General features: G+C 37.6%; 1 pseudogene; it reads left to right on the top strand.

Moving 5' to 3' along the window:
• Positions 1–21,257: 21,257 nt before the first annotated feature.
• On the top strand, positions 21,258–22,131 carry LOC113911118 (annotated as a pseudogene).
• Positions 22,132–22,255: the final 124 nt, after the last annotated feature.

Raw genomic sequence — 22,255 nt, 5'->3', positions numbered from 1 at the left:
CCTCCATGTATTTGAGTTCTTTCCGACTTTCTTCTTGTGATTGAGTTCTAGTTTCAAAGCATTGTGGTCTGAAAATATGCAGGGAATGATCCCAATCTTTTGGTACCGGTTGAGACCTGATTTGTGACCTAGGATGTGATCAATTCTGGAGAATGTTCCATGGGCACTAGAGAAGAATGTGTATTCCGTTGCTTTGGGATGGAATGTTCTGAATATGTCTGTGAAGTCCATTTGGTCCAGTGTGTCATTTAAAGTCTTTATTTCCTTGTTGATCTTTTGCTTAGATGATCTGTTCATTTTAGTCAGGGGGGTGTTAAAGTCCCCCACTATTATTGTATTGTTGTCGATGTGTTTCTTTGCTTTTGTTATTAATTGGCTTATATAATTGGCTGCTCCCATGTTAGGGGCATAGATATTTACAATTGTTAGATCTTCTGGTTGGATAGACCCTTTAAGTAGGATATAGTGTCCTTCCTCATCTCTTATTACAGTCTTTGTTTTAAAATCTAGTTTGTCTGATATAAGGATTGCCACCCCAGCTTTCTTTTGGTGTCCATTAGCATGGTAAATGGTTTTCCACCCCCTCACTTTCAATCTGGGGGTGTCTTTGGGTCTAAAAGGAGTCCCTTGAAGACAGCATATTGATGGGTCTTATTTTTTAATCCAATCTGATAGCCTGTGTCTTTTGATTGGGGCATTTAGCCCATTTATATTCAGGGTAACTATTGAACGGTATGAATTGAGTGCCATTGTATTGCCTGTAAGGTGACTGTTACTGTATGGTGTCTGTGTTCCTTTCTGATCTATGCTGCTTTTAGGCTCTCTCTTTGCTTAGAGGACCCCTTTCAAGATTTCTTGGAGGGCTGGTTTCGTGTTTGCAAATTCCTTTAGTTTTTGTTTGTTCTGGAAGCTTTTTATCTCTCCTATTTTCAATGACAGCCTAGCTGGATATAGTATTCTTGGCTGCATATTTTTCTCGTTTAGTGCTCTGAAGATATCATGCCAGTCCTTTCTGGCCTGCCAGGTCTCTGTGGATAAGTCTGTTGCCAATCTTATATTTCTACCATTGTAGGTTACATATCTCTATTCCTGAGCTGCTTTCAGGATTTTCTCTTTGTCTCTGAGACTCGTAAGTTTTACTATTAGATGTCGGGGTGTTGACCTATTATTTTTGATTTTGAGAGGGGTTCTCTGTGCCTCCTGGATTTTGATGCCTGTTTCCTTCCTCACATTAGGGGAGTTCTCTGCTATAATTTGTTCTAATATACCTTCTGCCCCTCTCTCTCTTTCTTCTTCTTCTGGGATCCCAATTATTCTAATGTTGTTTCGTCTTATGGTATCGCTTATCTCTCGAATTCTGCCCTCGTGATCCTGTAGTTGTTTATCTCTCTTTTTCTCAGCCTCTTTATTTTCCATCATTTGGTCTTCTATATCATTGATTCTCTTTTCTGCCTCATTTATCCTAGCAGTGCCCCCATTTTTGATTGCACCTCATTAACAGCCTTTTTGATTTCGACTTGGTTAGATTTTAGTTCTTTTATTTCTCCAGAAAGGGTTTCTCTAATACCTTCCATGCTTTTTTCAAGCCCAGCTAGTATCTTTAAAGTCATGATTCTGAACTCTAGGTCCGACATCGTACTAATGTCCGTATTGAGTAGGTCCCTGGCTGACGGTACTACCTCTTGTTCTTTTTGCTGAGGTGATTTTTTTTGTCTTGTCATTTTGTCCAGAGGAGAATAGATGAATGAGAGAACAAAATGCTAACAGGTTAACAATGTCCCCAGCAAATATACTGTATACAAATCAGAAAAGACCTGAAACCAGGAGAAAAGAAAGGGAAAGAAATAAAAAAGAAAAAGGAAAAAAAAAGAAAAAGATAAAAACAAAAACAGAACAATACAAAAAAAGCAGAATATGATCAAATATGATCAGGCTAGTGCATAGATCAGTGCCACACACTAGATTTTGGGCGTATTTTGGGCTGTTAGAAAAAAGTGCCTCCTAAAAGTTTAAAGGAAGAAAGACATATATGTACAAAATAAGGGTTGATACAATGAAGGGATGGAAGATGACTGTAAAGATAAAAATTATAAAAGATTTTATAAAAGGAATTGATAAGAAGTTGTTTGAAAAAGGAAAGAAGATTTAAAAAAAAAAGGAAAAAAGGGAGAGAATGTGATCAGGCAGGAGACTAGAACAAAGCCATACACTAGTGATTTAGGGTATATTTTGATCTGTTAGAAGAAACTGTATCTCAAAATTTTAAAGAGAGAACAACTTATATATATATATGCCAAAAATAAGGGCAACTACTATGAAGGGATAAAATATGACCCTAAAAATGAAAAATTAAAAAATGTTTTTTTTTTTAAAAAGGGATTGATAAGATGTTGGTTGAAAAAGGGAAAAAGAAAAATTAAAAAAAAAAACAGTTAAAAAAATTAACTTTGATGAATTAATGAATCATGGTAAAAAAAAGCCATGAATTCTATGTGCAGTATTCCCCTAGCGCTGGAGTTCTCCCGTTCTCCTTGATCGGTAAACTTGGTCTTGGCTTACTGGCTGTTCGTGCTGATCTTCTGGGGGAGGGGCCTGTTGCCGTGGTTCCCAAATGTCTTTGCCGGAGGTGGAATTGCCCCAGCCTTGCCCGTCAGGGTTAAGCAAGCTGCTCGGATTTGCTCTCAGGAGCTTTTTTTCCCTGCAAGCTCTCGGTACAGCTTTGGAGGACCAGGGTGAAAATGGTGGCCTCCCAATCTCCACCAGGAGGAGCTGAGAACTCGGGGCCCCGCTCCTCAGTGCACCCCTAGAGAAAAGCAGTCACTCCCATCTCCCTGGTCTCCGGCTGCACTCCGTGCTCACCCAGCCTTTGACTGAGTGTTTCTATCTCTGGCTCCCGACCCTGTGTGGAGTCTCCAAACCCAGCAGATCTCTGCGGTGCACTCCCGTGCCGCTCCTCCCGGGGGAGGAAGGGGAGTCTCCCCGGCTCTGCCACTTGTTGGGTCCCTGCTGGAGGAGCAGTGGCCCTACTGGGCCGTGGATCACAGTTTATGGCAACCCCGAGCTGAAGCCCCCACCTCGGCTCCGTCTCTGCAGCCGGCTTCCCCACTCCGATACCTGGTAGCTCTGCCGCACTCAGTCACCCCCGGTCTTTCTGTGACCCCAAGGGTCCTGAGACCGCACTGTCCCGCGAGTGTTCAACCCCCCCGCTTAGCCACTGGAGCGACGTCCCTCAGCGGAGCCTACTTCTAAAAGGTCCGATTTTGTGCTCCGCGGCTCTATCACTTGCCAGAAGTGGCCGACGGAGGCCCCCTCCCCACCGTCTATCCTCCCGAATATCACCTCAGATTCACTTCTCCGCTCGTCCTACCTTCCAGTAAGTGGTCGCTTCTCTGTTCAGAGAGTTGTTGCTACTCTCCTCTTTGATCTCCTGTTGCGTTCCTAGGTGTTCAGATTGGTTTGATCCCTATTCAGCTGAATTCCTGAGACCAGACAAAATCCAGCTCTCCTACTCCTCCCTGTTTTTGTTAGTTTTTTAAATGACATTCCATTGTCTTCTGGTCTTCATGGTTTCTCAAGAGAAGTCACTGAAAAGTCGTATTATTTTTCCCCCTATATGTAAACCATTTTCTCTTACTGCTTTTTAGGATTTCTTTTTACTCTTTTGGCTTTTAGCAGTTTGATTATGATGTGTGTAGGCACAGATCTTTTGTCTTTATTCTGACAAGAGTTCATGGAGTTCATTGAGCTATCTGAATCTCTATATAAATGTTTCTCATTAAATTTGGTAACCTTTAGCCATTATTCTTTTTAACATTTTTTTTCTGTCCCTTTTTCTATTTCTTCTCCCTCTGAGATTCCAAGCACATATGAAAGATGTTAACCAAAGGGTCTCTGAATCTCTTCTTTTTTCTTTAATCTTTTTCTCTCTGTTCTTCAGATTGGATAATTTCTATTAGTCTGTGTTTAAGTGTATTTTCTTACATCCACTATCTCAAGTTTACTGTTAAGACCATCTTGTGAGTAATTTTGATTATTATTTGGTTCTCTTTTTAGAGGTTCTGTTTCTTTATTGATATTGCTTGTGCATCATTATATTTCCCTTAAAATTATTTAAGCATAGCTTCATTTAATTCTTTTAACATAATTGTAAGAGGAGCTTTGAAGTCTTTGCTTCTAAGTCCAACATCAGAGTCAGTGCCTGATTGCCTTTTCCCCTCATGAGACACATTTCCTGCTTCCTTTGCACATCTCAGAAATTTGTGTTGGAAATAAGATATTTGAAATAAAACATTGCAGCAACTCTGAATTCTGCTACATATATATTTTAACCCCTGAAAGTTGCTGTTGTTTTAATAATTTGACTAGATTTAACCTGAAAAATCTTTCTCCTCTGCAATGTGTAGCTGCTAATGTCTCTGCTTGGTTTTTTGTTTTTTTACCCTTTTGCTTATAATTTTATTCTGACGTCCTGGGAATCACACCTGTTTGTGCATGACTTAGTGGTCAGCTAAGAGTTGGTCAGAAATTTGTGTTCAAACAACTCTAGCTTATAAGCCTTCCACTTTATGTCAATGGAGCTATGTGTGGGTTGGACAGCACATTCTAAATTCAGGCATTTTCAAGTCTGCTTCAACTTTTACTTTCTAATGGATTCTCCTGAGCTTCCTGAATGCAGGCACAAGCATCCTGGTTGGCCAGGTATGTATAGAGTCTGTCTAATACTTTTATGATGCTCTCATTTCCAGTATCTCTCCATACATTTCTGGCTGGTTTGCCTCTCACTCTAATCAGACTACACCCTAGTCTAGCAGGGCTTTGGATTTTTCTTGTTTGTTTCCTATTAAGTTTGTTACTCATACTGATAATGATTCTGGGCATGGATTTTTGCTCTCTGCCTCCAGTACCCTCTGGCTCTGAAGCTTCAGGTTTTACTATGAAAAAATGACATTTCTCACCAACTGAGCTGGAGGGAAGGGAGCAGCCCCAGACAAGAAGACTGGAAACCTCCACTATTCTTACTGAAAGTGCTTGAGATTTTCATGAATATGCTTTTTAATTTGTTATTTGCCTTTGGTTAACTTCCAGAGCCCTTAATGACTATTTTTTTGACAGTTTTGTCCAGTATCATACTTGTTTTTTGGGGGGAGACTTTTCTAATCTCTTCACCATAGTTGGAGGTCCTGTCTCCAAATACATTTTTACAACAATTTTTGGTTAAATCACTATTCAGAAAATACTGTAAATACACAAATGATTTTATATCTGAAGTAGATAGCAAACTATGCTTATTGTTCACTTTAGTTTTTCCTGTAATTAAAAAATACTTTGTATTTTATTTGCTTAGATTAAATTTTCCAAGGCCATCATCTCAATAAAGTTTTACTATGATCAAATATATCAGATAAAGTATCAGTCCCCCCCCCCCCCCCGGAGATACTTCTCTTAGAGTCTTTAATTACTTTTTTCCAATCTTGACTATTTTTTCTTTGGGTCTCCTGTACAGCTATTCTGAGAATTTCCTATCTCTATTCTGTGTTGAGCACATTGTTTCCTGGGTTAAATGTCTTTGTCTTGGAGCCATGTAAAATAGCGACCTAAAACATGGGCTCTGGAGTTAGATTTCCTGAGTTCAGACTCCAGCTCTATATTATTAGTTGTGCTACCTTGGAGACATTGTTCATCTATGCCTCAATTTTCCCATCTGTAAAATGGTGGTGAAAAGACAGACTTACCTCATTCAGTTGTCCTAAAGATCAAATGAGCAAGTATATAATCACTAACTGCTACTGGGAGAGTAGGTATTGGTGGAGCACATGTAGTTCTTTGAGAAATGTGCAGAAGTATAATTTTTGAGACTTGTATAATAATCCTAACAGTTGGATATCTGATTGGGTGTAGAATTTTAGGTTGAAAATATTTTGTCCTCAGAATTTTAAAGGTATTGTGCTGTGTCTTATAGCTTCCAGTATTGTTACTGATAAGTCTGATGACATTCTGACTGCCATCCTTTTTTATAAGTGTTAATTTTTTTCTTTTTGGAAGTTTTTAGAATGTCTTTTTTTTAAATTAAAAAAAATTTATTAACATATAATGTATTATTTGTTTCAGGGGTACAGGTCTGTGATTCATCAGTCTTACACAATTCACAGTGCTCACCATAGTACATACCCTCCCCAATGTCCATCACCCAGCCACCCCATCCCTCCCACATCCCTCCACTCCAGCAGCCATTTGTTTCCTGAGATTAAGAATCTCTTATGGTTTGTCCCCTTCTCTGGTTTTGTCTTGTTTCATTTTTCCCTCCCTTCCCCTATGATCCTCTTTCTTGTTTCTCAAATTCCTCATATCAGTGAGATCATATGATACTTGTCTTTCTCTGATTGACTTATTTCACTTAGCATAATACCCTCTAGTTTCATCCATGTCATTGCAAATGGCAAGATTTCATTTTTTGATGGCTGCATAATATTCCATTGTGTGTGTGTGTGTGTGTGTGTGTGTGTGTGTGTGTGTGTGTATACACACCACATTTTCTTTATCCATTCATCTGTTGATGGACATCTAGGCTCTTTCCATAGTGTGGCTATTGTGGACATTGCTGCTATAAACATTGGAGTGTATGTGCCCCTTCAGATAACTACATTTGTATCTTTGGGGTTAATACCCAGTAGTGCAATTGCTGGGTCACAAGAGCTCTTAACAATTCTATTTTTATTTTATATAGCTTTCTGTTTTCTTTCATGGATAGAGTATCTCTTATCTTTCTGATGATACTTTCTTTGCTCCTGCTCCATGATTATCTGTGTTTTTTCAGAGTTCTTTTTTTTTTTCTTGTTGGCTTTGTACTTGGCCTCTGAAATTGGAGGCTTCCTCAAATATTTGCTGATCCTCTCCTTTGTCATATAAGAGTGATACACTAAAATTTCAGAGAGAACAAGACTTGCTGACTGAATAACCAGAAGACTTTTTGATAATGTGATCCCTAAATATCAATATAGATCTTTTCTTTGAGGCTGGTCAGTGTCACAATAGTTAGCTTAGCTAGGATAGGCTAGATTACCTGCAGGAATAAGTTAAATTTAAAAGCCAAAATCTCAATGGCTTAATGCAATAAATAAAGACCATTCCCACCATATGCCCAGTATTAGTGGTGAGCATGGCTTCAGGTACAGAATTACTCCAAACTATCCTATGGTGCCACTATTTCATGATACTCAAGTGTTTGTCACAGCAGGGAAAAAGCAAGCATGAGAGCTACACATTACCTCTTGAATGCTTCCACCCAGAAGTAATAGGCATGACTTCTCATGTCATTGACTAAAGCAGGTCACATGTCTGCTAACTACAAAGAGTGGGACCTGAGTCTTCCCCAGTGCTCAGAGGCAGAGAAGGATCAGCAATACTGGAGAGCAGCACTAATGTTTACCACACAGACACAGGATAAGAAAAACCTTATTCTTGGCTTCCTTATTCCCTCTTAGTGGATTATTCAGACACTCAGCATCCACTAGCTCAAGTATTGGGGAGTTGCTTTTATTTTCTAATGAATATAGTATGTTGATTAAATAGAAATCGAGAAAAGCTAGATGTAAACAAAAAGATTCCTTTGCCTACTAAACTTCCTGCAGAGGTTACAAAACAATAGAAAGTCTTCAATTTTTCTTTTTCCATCATTTGTGTCTTTCTAAAGTCACTCTTATCTCATCACACCAGTTAGGAGACAAAACTAGGTAGAGATGAAGGTAGCAGCAAATAGAGTTGTAGTTTGGATCTGATTGTGGCCAGATTCCCAGGGACAATTAACTTTATGTGGCTACACCCAAAAGGGAGTGAAGTTGATAAAAGAGGGTGTGCTAATAATAGAAAAGTGTTTCAGGATCCAGAGCCATGAACAACAAGACACTTTATCTACAGGTGCCCGGGCAGTGATGGTGGAATTCAAGTTTCCTGAGCAGATAGAATTTAGATTCTTCAGTGATAAAGAAGAGTTTGAATTTGAAGGCATCTTCCTCTTAAACCAGCAACACCCTGGAGAGTGAACAGGTCCCAGGCACTACTGTTTTGGAATAAACTGTCATACATTTTTACTGAGCAAATATATGAAGCTAAAGTTAGCATCCTTATCATAAAACATAGATTTGTGCCAAAATTTGAAGCTAGACTGGCCAGCAAATAAACAAATGCCCTGGCTATGTCACCCTAAATCAGCTCTCTGAGCCCTATGAGCACAGGCCACCCCAGACTCATTTCCCACTATGAGTGGAGAGTTGTTAAGAAAGTTCCTAGCCCATTGCTGGGCCTCTAGAAGTGGTCTTCTGGCATACATTCTTCTCAGCTACAACCAACCAACACCTACTGCTTTATGCACTTGGCCCACTGTACAGAGTTCCTCAACCACCTCTGAAATGCAGTATGAAAGGCTCCATTTATACCTTTAAGGCCCTATAGAATGCAGCAGCTCATTTGCTAATTGAGGTCCCCATGTTGATCAGTCACTAGATGTGGCTCACCTTGGGGCAGGGCATAATCTTGGAGGAGATGGCTCTTTGCAGATGAAAGGAGCTGACAATTGAGGTCTCCTGTCTCAAAGCACTCCCAGGATCTGGGACATGAATCTTCACTGAAGGGGGTCTGAGTAATGCATCCCATTGCCCACAACACTGCTATATCAAGTCATTTCTCCCTGCAGAGTCTCCAATCAGATTTCAAAATTCCTCAAATTTCTGCCTCAGATTCACTTTGTCCACAGTTATCAGACCAATATCACTTGTCTCCAAACTTTCAATTCTTTCTTTCCACCTCATTATTTTCCCACTTTATCTCTGATTTGTCACATTATCTCATATATATATCTGTCCCTACGGGTAATCTTAGTTCTACATTTATGTTTATATTCACTTAGTAACTTTCCTCTATTGTTATAATAACCAGCCCTCTATCTATAAAAACAAAGAATCAAGCTCCAAATAATAAAATATTTACTGAACACGTCCAACTTTTTACCTTTTAAAATGCTTTCATTATATAACTAGGGTGCAGAGGGTGAAAGTTAATTGACTTTCAACTCAACTTGTTTGTTCCCATAGATTTGGCTCCTTTTGTGTTTTTCATGAGCCAAACTCCACTGAATTTACTGGAAAAAGTATATTCCTGTCAGTTTATTCTGGTCACAGGAGAAATCTACTTGTCTTTCTAAGGGAGAAGAGGACTCATTTTCCCAAAATGAGAGAAACTAGGCCAGCTAGAGTTAGAAAATCTCCTTTAAATCTCCTCCTCTGGCCATTAAGGTGGGAAGATGAGTTGATAATTTGCTCACTGCCATCCACACAGTAGCCTTAGCAATATTAAGCTTCACTGGGCTAAAGAGCTTCTGAGTTTCAGTTTTTACCTAGCAGAACCTGCTTACATTCTTTAAGTTCAGCAATTAATCATTTCAGCATTTTGTGGCTGCATCTACTGGCACTCCATGTACAATAGTACAAATTAGGAAATACATTTGCTGGCACTGATTCCACTCAATTGAATACCTCCCCATATTTAGCTGTAATCTCTAAGTATTGTCCAGCATAAATGGTCTGGGTAAGAATTGAGACTTTCTCCCCAACATGGTCTCTTTTACAAGCATAACTATATCCTAGGCTTAAAGGCTCACACACCCCTTACCAGGGCACAAGGCAAGACACCAACCTTGATTTTCTGGTGTTTGGACAATCTCTTCTATCACCTCCAATTCCTGATAAAATCTTCCTGCTATTTCTAAGCAAAGTACAAGTACTTTCCAAGTACACATGAACCAAAAATGCACAGACAGACTATAGAACAAAGTGAGATCCAAAGTAACTGTCATGCAATATTTGGTAGGACAGGGTGGGACAGGCAGATATATTTGGAGATATTTGAAAAGTTAAATGAGACAGAAGATGAATGTATACAACCCAAAATTATCTCTGTTTCCATGTGCTCTATAAAGAGAATTGGATTGACACTTTTGAACTTTGCACCCTTAAAAAGATATTACCACTTAATCATCATCAAAGGAGAATCCTTTTGATTTTATTTATTTTTTAAGTAAACTCTACACATAATGTGGGGCTCAAACTCAACCCTGAGATCAAGAGTCACATGCTCTACTAACTGAGCCAGCCAGGTGCCCCTAAGGGGAATCCTTTTGAAATTCCAGTTGTAGCTATTGGTTAACATGAGAACTATGAGGATACTTCCTCTTTTGCCTATAATCAAAAGCCCACTAGATCTGCATAGTTAGGTACTGCTAAAGGCCTGGTGTTGAACAGGAAAGCAGTTTTTCTCTGGGATGCTACTTCACACATAGAACCTAAAATTGAGTACCTGGTACCATTTTCTCATCAGCTATTTGGCTTAGGAGGAGCTAATAATGGAAATAAAGGGTTTTGTTGGTTTTATTGTAGCTGTTTTTGTATTCAGTTACTATGTTATATTATTACATTAAAACCTTAAAATTTATTGAGAATCTATGGACAATGGAAAAGACACAAAAATGTAAAGCAGTAAAGACATGTTCCCCGTCCTTGAGAAACACAACATCTATTTGGAGAAACTTCAGGATGAAAGATTTAATTCCTTTTTGGGGTTGGAAGGGACTTTAGAGATCTCTTAGTTCAAGTTCCTCATTTTAGAAAAGGAGAATGCAGCACTGAGAGTTGACATGATTTGTGATTTATTTAGAATCACATGCTATGCAATGGTTCAAGATTAATTTATGAGTCAGTTCAACCTAAAACAACTCTTTCTTCCACTTATATTTTGTTAAGAAGAATATTTCAGACATACAAAAAAGTACCAAGAATAATGTATTGAGGCTCCTGTACCTAGCTTAAGAAATAAAATATTATCTATATATATTATAGTCATTGTAGAATCTCTCTGTAACCCTCTTTAATATCTTCCCTATAAATCCCTCCCAAGAGGTAACTGGCATCCTGAATTTGCTGTTTATCATTTCCATGCATATTTTAAACCTGACTACTATATATATTCATAAATAATATATAGTATTATTTTCCATTTTTTAAAGCTTTATAAATTGTGCCATACTGTTTATGTTATTCTGAACCTTACTTTTTTTGCTTAACATATATTTGAGATTCATGGATATTTATAAATGTAATTCTCATTCAGTTTTGTTGCTATATAACACCACTTACTTATTCATTTTTATTTTTCTTGTCCATAAATAAGTAGATGGGCTCCAATTTTTTGTCATTTCATTAATATTTCCATACTGTTACCTTGGGTACACTGAGGATATATATTAGGAGTCAAATTGCTAGGTCACATAGTATGCACATCTTTAAATTTGCTGGATTCTAATTTCAGCTCTAGACTGTTCAACTTCACTGTGTTTGACTTTGTAAATCTACGTGCTTACTTCCATACTGCTAACTTTTGAGTTGAGAGCAAGTTTGAGACTTTAATGAGGAAGGAACTTAACAGAAGTAGCTACCTATTGAAGACTGAAGAGGCAGGGTTGGTTTACATCTGGGTAACACTCTGGAAATGCAAACAGATGGAAGTCGCTGATTGAACTGGTTAATTTATCAGGGCTTATGTTGAGCTTCAAAGGGAGAATTAACATATGTGTCTTCAAATGAAGAGATTGTTCCCTTGTGTCATCCTGGAGACATAGTAGAGAAGTATACTCTTACCTGGAGTATAGAGCCAGCCTTTCTGTAAGGGTAGTAAAGAGTGATTATGGGATACAAGTTGTTTGATGCTATAAAATCTTCTTCCCAAAGCACTTTCCCTGTTGTTCCTGAAATTCAACGCTTCATTTATCTAATACAGTCCCCCTAAAATGCAAAGAATGGAACAGGAAAGTTCAAGTCAACTACTAAGATATAATATTATTTACATCTTAATCAGAAGGACATTGGTGGGGGAGGGGATAAGATGAGGTATAAAAGCTTCTGAGGGAAATAGATGCCTAGAGGTTAATAGTGATGAAAGCATAGCTGGGCTGTCTTTAAAATCCATTTTGTTTACACCTCCATGAAACACTCCCCACTACCTCTGTCTACAAGTAATCTCTCTGCTCTGATCTCCTACAGTACTTTGTACCTCTTTTATAACAATTATCACACGCTGAATTCTATTATAGATAGATAAGATCAGGGGCCCATGCATAGTGGATCACATATCTGTTATTGCATAAGAAACCATCTCCAAACTTAGTGGCTTAAAGCAACCATGTATTTGCTCATAGTTCTGCAATTCGGTCAGGACTCAACTAGGTTAGTCCAGTTTAGCTTCATGTGGTACCAGCTAGAGGCCCTTGTGTGGCTGCACTCAGTTAGGGTTGTAATGTCTGGAGTGTCCTGTCATTTTCCTGGATTTCTCTCCATGTCTTCTCTCTCATAGGATAGCAGAGATCACTTTACATGGTGGCTGGCTTCCAAAAAAGCAGAAGTGAGGCCACTAGGCCAGGTAAGGGTTAGGCCCAAACTGGCAGTGTTACTTCTGCCACATTGCACTAAATAAAGTAAGCCACAAAACCAGCTCAGTTTTAAGGAAAAGAGAAATATACTCCATGTCTTGTAGGAAGAATAACATTAATATACAGAAATAGAAGGATTTTCTGGAGGACATCTTTCAAGATAATATACCAGGCATGGAATCGTAGATAAAATATTTGATGAATAAGTGAACAAAAGTACTGCCTCCAAAGTACTGTCAAGGGTGATGAAGGTGCTGGTCAAGGGTGCTGTGAAGCTACCAGTGAATGAGAAAGTAGTCTATACCATCCCTGGTAGCATGAAACCCAGAAATGGAACCACCGATGGACTTGCCTTCAAAGCAGTGCTCACTAAATTGGTTTGGTTGGAGTATAGTGTGGTAGTAATTAATTGTTCACAAAAATTCCCATTCTCTCCCTTGCAAAATGCACTCCCCTACTCACTCTGAAATTAGATGTGGTCGTGTGATTTGCTGTGGCCAATAAAATGCAAGCAGACATAAAATCTGTCACATCTAGACAGGAACTATAGTTACCAATGTGCAACATTCCTCATTTTCCTTTTCCTGCTCTAGGGAGATGGAACATCCGTCAATCCAGGTCTCTGAGTAAGTACAATGAGATTCTCACATTCTACATATTTATAGCATAGTCTTTCTAAGAAATAATTTAAAAATCTGTATCAATAAGCTTCAAACTCTTCATTATCCTAAACTTAGTAAACTGAATTCCTAATATAATCAAAATAAATGTTCATTTTTATGCACAAGGGGAAGGATTCCAAAGTTACTTATCAAATGAAAATATTGAGGTATTGATGTATCAAATGAAAAATACATCAATATTTAACCTCAGAGGACTAGGTAAAATAAATTAAACCAGGTCTGTGTTATGGACTGTTATGTAGCCATTAAAAATTACATTTTTGAAAAACATTTAAAGACATGATATTATGAACATTAACTATGTTAAGTTACTAAATAGGATATAAGGTATATAGAGAGAATTATTTCATTTAAAAATAAGTATGTATATATGGAAGTACATAAAGAAAATATGATAATTTCATTTGTTTATATCGAAGTGAGAGAACTGTTATTTATTTATTTTTCTTATTTTCCAAATTTCAGCACTGAAATTATATTGCTTATAAAACCAGAAAAGCAAACAATAAATGTTATTATTTTAGAGTTTACAATAAATTGCTTGTACCTCTAGCACTTTCAAGGCAGCCATTCATAAGTTATTAATAGTACACAATAAAAATGTTCTCATTTATTTGTGAAACAAAGCAATAATTTGTTGGCTTGGTTTGCATGTCTGCAAGTACCTGAAAGTTGCAGGATTTATAAATGATTTAATTATCCAGACTTGGGGGCCAATGTAGACCAATTCTAAACTAGTCTGCATTTTCTGACTCATGAAAAGTATGTGTGGCTGACAACCTAGGAGAAATAAATTCTCAGACACATAAAATCTTCCAAGACCAAATCATAGAGACACAGAAAATCTGATTAGACCAATTACTAGAAAGGGGGTTGAATCAGTAATCAAAAACCTCCCAACAAACAAAAGTCCAGAACCAGATATCTTCACTGGTGAATTCTACCAAATGTACAATGGAGAATTAATACCAATGCTTCTCAAATTCTTCCAAAAACAGAAGAGGAGGGAATACTCCCGAACTCATTTTACAAGGCCACCATTACCCTGTTCCTAAAACCAGACAAGAACCATAAGAAAAAAAATTACAGGTCAATATCCCTGAACACAGATGCAAAAATTCTCAACAAAATATTGGCAAACTCCATTCAATAATACATTAAAAGAATCATATACCATGATCAAGCAGGATTTGTTCCAGGAAGGCAAGAATGCTTCAATATCTACAAATCAAGCAATGTGATACACCACATTAACAAAATAAAGGATAAAAATTATATGATCACTTCAATAGATACAGAAAAAGCATCTGACAAATTTTAATATGCATTTATGATAAAAATTCTCAAAAAACGTTGGTAACCAGGGAACATATCTCAATTTAATAAAGACCATATATGACAAACCCACAGCTAACATCATACTCAATGGTAAAAAGCTGAAAGCTTTTCAGAAACAAGATAAGGATGCCTATTCTTACCACATCTTTTCTATATAGTATTGGAAGTCCTAGCCAGCAATTAGGCAAGAAAAATAAAGGGCATCCAAATTGAAAAGGAAGAAGTAAAACTATCACTATTTGCAAATGACATGAAATTAAATAGGGAAAACCCTAAAGATTCCATCAAAAAACTGTTAGAACTAGGGACGCCTGGGTGGCTCAGTCATTAAGCATCTGCCTTCGGCTCAGGTCATGATCCCAGGGTCCTGGGATGGAGCCCCGCATTGGGCTCTTGCTCAGTGGGAAGCCTGCTTCTCCCTCTCCCACTCCCTCTGCTTGTGTTCCCTCTCTCACTCTGTCTCTCTGTGTCAAATAAATAAATAAAATCTTTTAAAAAACCTGTTAGTACTAATGAATGAATTCAGTAAAGTTGCAGGATACAAAATTAGTATACAAGTCAGTTGTGTTTCTATACACTAATAATGGACTATCAGAAAGATAAATTAAGAAAACAATCCCATTTATAATTACATCAAAAAGAATAAAATACCTAGGAATAAAGTTAACCAAGGTGGTGGAACATCTGTACACTGAAAACTATAAGACAATGATTAAAGGAACTGAAGAAGACACAAATAATTGGAAAGATATTCCAGGCTCAGAGACTGGAAGAATATTGTCAAAATAATCATACTAGCCAAAGGTATCTACAGATTCAGTGCAATCCCTACAAAAATCCTAATGGTGTTTTTCACAGAACTGGAACAAATCATTCTAAAATTTGTGTGGAAGTACAAAAGACCACAAAGAGGCAAAGGAATCTTGAGAAAGAAAAACAAAGCTGGAGGCATCCCTCTTCTGTGTTTCAAACTATATTACAAAGCTATAATAATCAAAACAGGATGGTGCTATCACAAAAATAGACACATAGATCTCTGAAACAGAATAGAGAGCCCAGAAATAAACCCACACATACATAGGTCAGTTAATTTATAACAAAGAAGCCAAGCACATACATGGGGAAAGGCAAATCTCTTCAGTAAATGGTGTTGGGTTAAAGTGGACAGTCACACGCAGAAGAATGAAACAATAATATGTATCCTACATCAGACACAAAAATTAACTCAAAATGGATTAAGGACTTGAATGTAAGACCTGAAACCATAAAACTCTTAGAAGAAAATACAGGCAACAAGCTTCTTGACATCAAGTCTTGGTGATTTTTTTCAGATCTGACTCCAAAAACAAAGGCAACAAAAGCAAAAACAAGCGGAACTACATCAAACTAAAAATCTTCTGCATGGCAAAGGAAATCATCAACAAAACAGAAAGGCCATCTACTGAATGGGAGAAAATATTTGCAAATGATACATCCAAAATACATAAAGAACTCATACAACTTGATAGCAGTAAAACACACAGCCTGATTAAAAAATGGGCAGAGAATCTGAATAAACTTTTTTTTCCAAAAAAGGCATACAGATGGCCACCAGGCACATGAAAAGATGCTCAACATCGCTAACCATCAGAGAAATGCAAATCAAAACCACTGTGAGATATCACCTCACTCTTGTCAGAATGGCTAAAATCAAAAAGACAAGAAATAACAAGTGTTGTCAAGGATGGGGAGAAAAGTAAACTTTTGGTGCACTGTTGGTGGGAATGTACACTGGTGCAGCTACTATGAAAAACAGTGTCATGTTTCCTTTAAAAATTAAAAATAGAACTACTGTGTGTACCACTAATCCATTTCTGAGTATCTAAAGAAAACAAAAACACTAATTTATAAACAGACATGCATCTCCATGTTCATGGCAGCATTATTTTCAACAGCCAAGATATGGAAACAACCTAAGTGTCCACTGATAGATGAATGGATAAAGATGCGGTGTGTGCATACACACACACACACACACACACACACACACACACACACACAAATGTAATACTACTCAGCCATAAAAAAAAAAATCTTGCCATTAGTGACAACATAAACGACCTTGAAGGTATTACGCTAAGTGAAATTAGGTCTGACAAAGAAAGATAAATGCTGTATGATCTCACATGTGCAATTTATACAACAACAATAACAACCAGCACCCAAGCTCATAGATATGGAGGATAGATTGGTGATTGCCAGAGGTGAGGGGTGAGGGGTGAAGGGAGTCAAAAGGTACAAACTTCCAGTTGTAAAATAATTAAGTCATGGGGATGGAGTATACAGCATAGTAGCTATAGTTGACAATTCTATATTGCATATTTGAAAGTTGCAAAGAGAGTAGATCTAAAATCTCTCATTACAAAAAAATTTTTTTTGTAACTATGTATGACAATGGGTGTTAACTAGACTTATTGTAATCATTTCACAATACATACAAATATTGAATAACTATGCTGTATACCTAAAACTCATATAATGTTATATGTCAATTATACCTCAATAAAAAAAAGAAAATTAAAAAAAGTTTGCATGGACCTTGTTTGGATCTTCATTTAATTAAGATAGCCATGAATGAAATTTTGAGACAATTATGAAATATGGCTTTGCACTGGGTAATATGTGATATTAAGGAATTATTATTTTGTTAAACACGAAAGTGGCATTTTGGTAGTTTATTTAGTTAAGGACTAACTTCTGAAAAATTTATAGATGATATGATGTGATGTTAAGGTGGAAGATGAAACATGATTGACAGAAAGTTGATATTTGTTATGTCAGTATGTGGAATTCATTCTATACTCACTTGACTTCTATGCATGATTAAAATTTTCCATAATAAAACTTTTAAAAGAAAAGCTTACTAAACTTTACCTGCAAGAAACCTAAAAACAGAGCTTCCCTGGGTTTGGACTTCAAACAATCTTGTGCACTAAAGGCGGACAAAAAGAAAAGGGCCTGCATTGAGAGGAAGGGGACTGAGAGGTAGGAAACCAGTGGGGACACACTGTCCATGTGTCCAACATATATCCTCTCAGCCCCAGGTCCATTTCTTCCAGAGCTCATAAAAAGATAACTGTTAAGAATCCCCACTGAGCTGCCCCAAAGTTGGGATTAGGAAGGACAATGTTTCCCACAAGTGTAGAAAGAAATTTCTATTCTTGGTGTGTGGCTTTTCCTCCCATCATCAAAGATATCTCTGCTTATGCCCATGGCCCCTGGAGTTGCTGCCTTATTTGCTTGTGAAGCAAGTAGATGAAAAGATAGAGACTAATTAAACCTATCATCATTGAGAAATGGGACTCCCTATGGTTCAGCTACATGGACCAGCAGGCTTTTGAAGTCCAACATATAGATGCATAATATAATAAAGCCTGAATTTAGGGGAAAAGCAAGGGATCTTGCTAATGGATATAGTCTGCTTTCCTGTTACAACAAGGGTAGTCTCCCCACAACTGGCTGTTTTGCAGGTTTGTGTATTTGTTTGTTTTGAAAAACTGAGTGGAGAAGTAAGTTAAAATACAAAAAGTATTGGAATTACTTTTTTAAAAGCCTGTTCTTTGCAAAAATCAACAGAATAGGCAAATAATTAGCTAGGTACTCAAAAGAAATAAAAGGAAAAAGCACAAATGCACAAAATAAGGAATGACAAAAGGGATATCATTATAGGAAAAAGGAAACCTTAAAAGATATAGGAGATTATTTTTTAAAAATTCTAAGGAAATAAATTGGAAAACCTAGGTGAAATGGGTAATTTTCTAGGGAAACGGGGCTTATCAAGACTGAATGCAGTAAAGATCAAAGAGAAAAAAATTCTAGAGAAGAAAAAGAGAAAGTTATCGAGGAGCTTACAACCCTCAGAAAGCACCTACCAGGGGCGCCTGAGTGGCTCAGTCAGTTAAGTGTCAGTTAACATTTCAGCTCAGGGCATGACATCAGGGTAATGAGATTGAGCACTGAATTGGGCTCCACGTGGAACCTGCTTAAGATTCTGTTCCTTTCTCATTTTCCCCGCCCCCACCGAATCATGCACCCACACCTCTCTGTAAACAACAACAAACAACAAAAAACAAAAACCACGTACCAAACCTCCAGAAACCAGGTAACTCCAATGCCATCTGAACTCTTCCTGAGCAAAGGTCAAAAAGGAAAACTTCCAATGCTTTTTATTAGGTGACTATAACACTGATAAACTTGATGAATACTGCATTAAAAAGTATATGTAGATATTTAATATTTGATGAAGGTGATCTATCAAAACATTTTAGAAGATAGACATTTTTATAACAAGTACTGGGAAAGGTAACTATTTGGAAAAAGTTAAGACTCAATCCATATTTCACAGTATATGTCAGGATAAACTCCAAGTGGATCAGGATCTAACGGCAAAAGCTCAAACCATACAAGTACTTCGAGAAAACATGGGTGAATTAATCCATTACCAAGGAGTGGGGGGCAATCCAGAAACAATAGAGGAAAATAGTTTTAAACTCCAATATATTAAAACTTAAAATATTTTGCATAGCAAAGAACATCATAATCAAATGAAAAAGAAAAATGTCCAACTGGGAGTAAATATTTCTACTTATATTACAAAAAGGGATTAATCTCCCTAACATATAAAGAGCTCTTAAAAAATCTAGAGGAAAAGGACCAGAAATCTATAAAAATGTTAGGCAAAAGACCAGAACAAACATATCAGAGAACAATAAACGTAAATAGCAATTAAATGCACAAAGAGATCCATAAATCTCATTCACATGAGAAATACACATAAAATTTCACTGATTTAACATTTCTTATATAGGCAAAAAAATACAGAAGTTTGAAAATATATATTGTTGGTGAGGGTACAGAGAGGCATACACTGCTGTTGGGAAAATAGTACAACTCCACATGGTCAGGGATTTGGCAATACCTAACAACATTTTACATGAATTTATACTTAGAGTAATCCCACTTTTAGACTGTACCAGGAAGATATACAACCATAAAGAAAATAATATATGCACAATGTTATTCAAATTGGCACTATTTGTACTATCAAAATATTATAAACAACTCAAACATCTAAAATAAAGGACTGGTTAAATAAACTATAGTTACTCCCACAAAATGATGTACAATGTAGCTGTAAAAACAAAATGAACAAGATCTCTCTGTGCCAATATAAAATGTTCTTGCTGAAAACAGCAAAATGCAGAACAACATAGATAAGTATGCTTCTTTTGTGCTAGAGAGGAAGGGGATAGTGAGGCAGATACATGATTAGTAGAAAGAGAGAGATCTGCTCATTTGCTTACTATTTTCAAAATGAGACACTAGAAAAATAAATGAGAAACTAAGAAAATAGGCTATCCATGTGGGAGATAGAGTAGAAGGGATAAGAATGGAGACAATACTCTGAGGATTCCATTTTACATAGTCTCGCCTTTGAGTCATATACATGTTTTACTGTGGTATAAGACCTAAATTAAGGCTTGATATGATGTGCTGCCTTGACATCTGGTCAAATCAGGAGGATCTTGAACTAAAGTTCCCCTCCCTGCTCTGCTCCTCAAGGATATAAGGTCCTTTAGCCACAAAACCCTCTTTTTCAAAGGGAACAGGCAACGTTCTTGTCTCTGAGCACAGGTTTCAGTTTTCTGCCCGCCCACAGAATTATTCGATGAGCCAATCACATCCACCGAGAGGAGCCAATCACGTCCTTTGCAGGAACCAGGAGACTGCCCACCCTCTTGATACTACAAAAGGCACAGCTCCTTGCAGTTCACTCTGTTCTTGAATACAACCCCTGTGTGATCCTCCATGAAGTATGTGTCCTTCTCCCCCATGCTGTGAGCATAAGTGACTAATAAATCGCTATCTTATTGGTACAATGTCAGGTATTACGTGTCTGGCTATTCCCCTAATCCTAGGGCAAGAATCTCTCCCTCATCAATGGGGTGAATAGGAAGCAGTTAAAACATTTACATAATTAAAAACAAATCTTAAGAAAGAACCAAAAAATTGAAAACAAACTGAAACCAAATATAAGATGTATTCTTATATCAGAAAAAGAATTATTTCAAAGGACTTTTGACTGTTTATTTTTAGTGGAATATATTCCAAGATTTAATGATAACAGTACTATAATTTTTAAATTATTTTATGTATCTGTAGGACAGAGAAAATTAGGAAATAGATTACTAGGGACCCAGATTTTCAGTGGAAACAAAAAGAGACACAAATAGAACATAAAAGAAGAAAAATTGTAATGTTAAATGTTAATTTGAAATATCTAATGAAAATTCATGATTTTTTTAAAGGTATGTATATAGATCTCTGTCCATTACCCTCGATGCAGTATCATCCTTATAGTAATGAGCATCACTAGTTCCATTATCTTGATTTCCATATTCTATCCCCCAGTTAAAGAAACCAGGATTTCCTGAAGAAATGGCTTAAGTACAAGGTGACGTAGACTATCTTGTGCAGAAAATACAGAGGTGCTCAAATATGACATACAAGCCAATGGAGAGGAGATACCACTGGCAATATCTGGCCTATTTTAAACATCAAGAAGAATAAGGACTGTAATTCACTGAACACATTGAATCCATAAAAATCCACAAGTCCAAGCTTATATTAAACAAACAAACAAACAAACAAAAGATCCCAAAGCCCAAGTCCCAGCCAGTTCCTACTGCAGTTGCACAATGGCCCACCTCCTCTTTCCTTTCAACATGACAGATACTGCTGTGTCCCTCACCAAGGACTTCCTGGCGACTGGAGTGGCTGTAGTCATCTCCAAGACCGTGGTAGCGCCCACTGAGTGGGTGAGCTGCTGCTGCAGGTACAGCATGCCAGCAAGCAAATCACCGCAGATAAGCAATACAAGGGCATTATAGACTGCGTGGTTTGTATCCCCACGGAGCAGCAAGTCCTATCCTTCTGCCTGGTCACCTGGCCAATGTCAACAGATACTTCCCTGCTCAGGCTCTCAACTCTGCCTTCAAAGATAAATGCAAGCAGATCTTCCTGGGTGGTGTGGACAAGAGAACCAGTTTTGGCACGACTTTGCAGGGAATCTGGCATCTGGTGGTGTCACTGGGGCCACATCCTTGTGTTTTGGTGTCCTTTTGATTTTGCCATTACCAGGCTAGCAGTGGATGTGGACGAAGCTGGAGCTGAAAGGGAATTCAGAGGCCTCAGTGACTATAGATCTGCAAATCTGGTGCAGTTAAGGGCCTATACCAAGTTTAATGTGTCTGTGCAGGGTATTCTCAGCCACTGAGCTGCCTACTTCCATATGTATGACACTGCAAAGGGAAAGCTTCCAGATCCCAAGGACACTCCCATCTTCATCATCAGCAGGATGATCGCACAATCTGTCACAGTGGTTGCTGGGTTGACTTCCTCTCCATCTGACACTGTTTGTGGCCATATGAGAGTTCAGTCAGGGCACAGAGGAACTGACATCATGTATAAGGCATGCCTGACTGCTGGAGGAAGATTGCTCGTGATAAAAGAGCCAAAGCTTTTTCAAGTGTTCATGGTCCAATGTTCTCAGGTGCTTTTGCGCTTGTCTTATATGATGAAATCAAGAAGTTCCCGTAAGTTATTTCCTAGTTTTTACCCCGTGTGAACAGGCATGTTGTATCATATAACATATCTTGAACCTTCTTGACAGACTGTTGGTTGTCTGTTTATCAATGGCAACTATTTACTGGCTGAAAATGGG

This window comes from Zalophus californianus, chromosome 12 (genome assembly GCF_009762305.2).
Source record: "Zalophus californianus isolate mZalCal1 chromosome 12, mZalCal1.pri.v2, whole genome shotgun sequence".
In the NCBI taxonomy this organism is placed as follows: domain Eukaryota; kingdom Metazoa; phylum Chordata; class Mammalia; order Carnivora; family Otariidae; genus Zalophus; species Zalophus californianus.
Note: the sequence above shows the minus strand (reverse complement) of the source record. Positions and strands in the feature narration are given on the sequence as shown.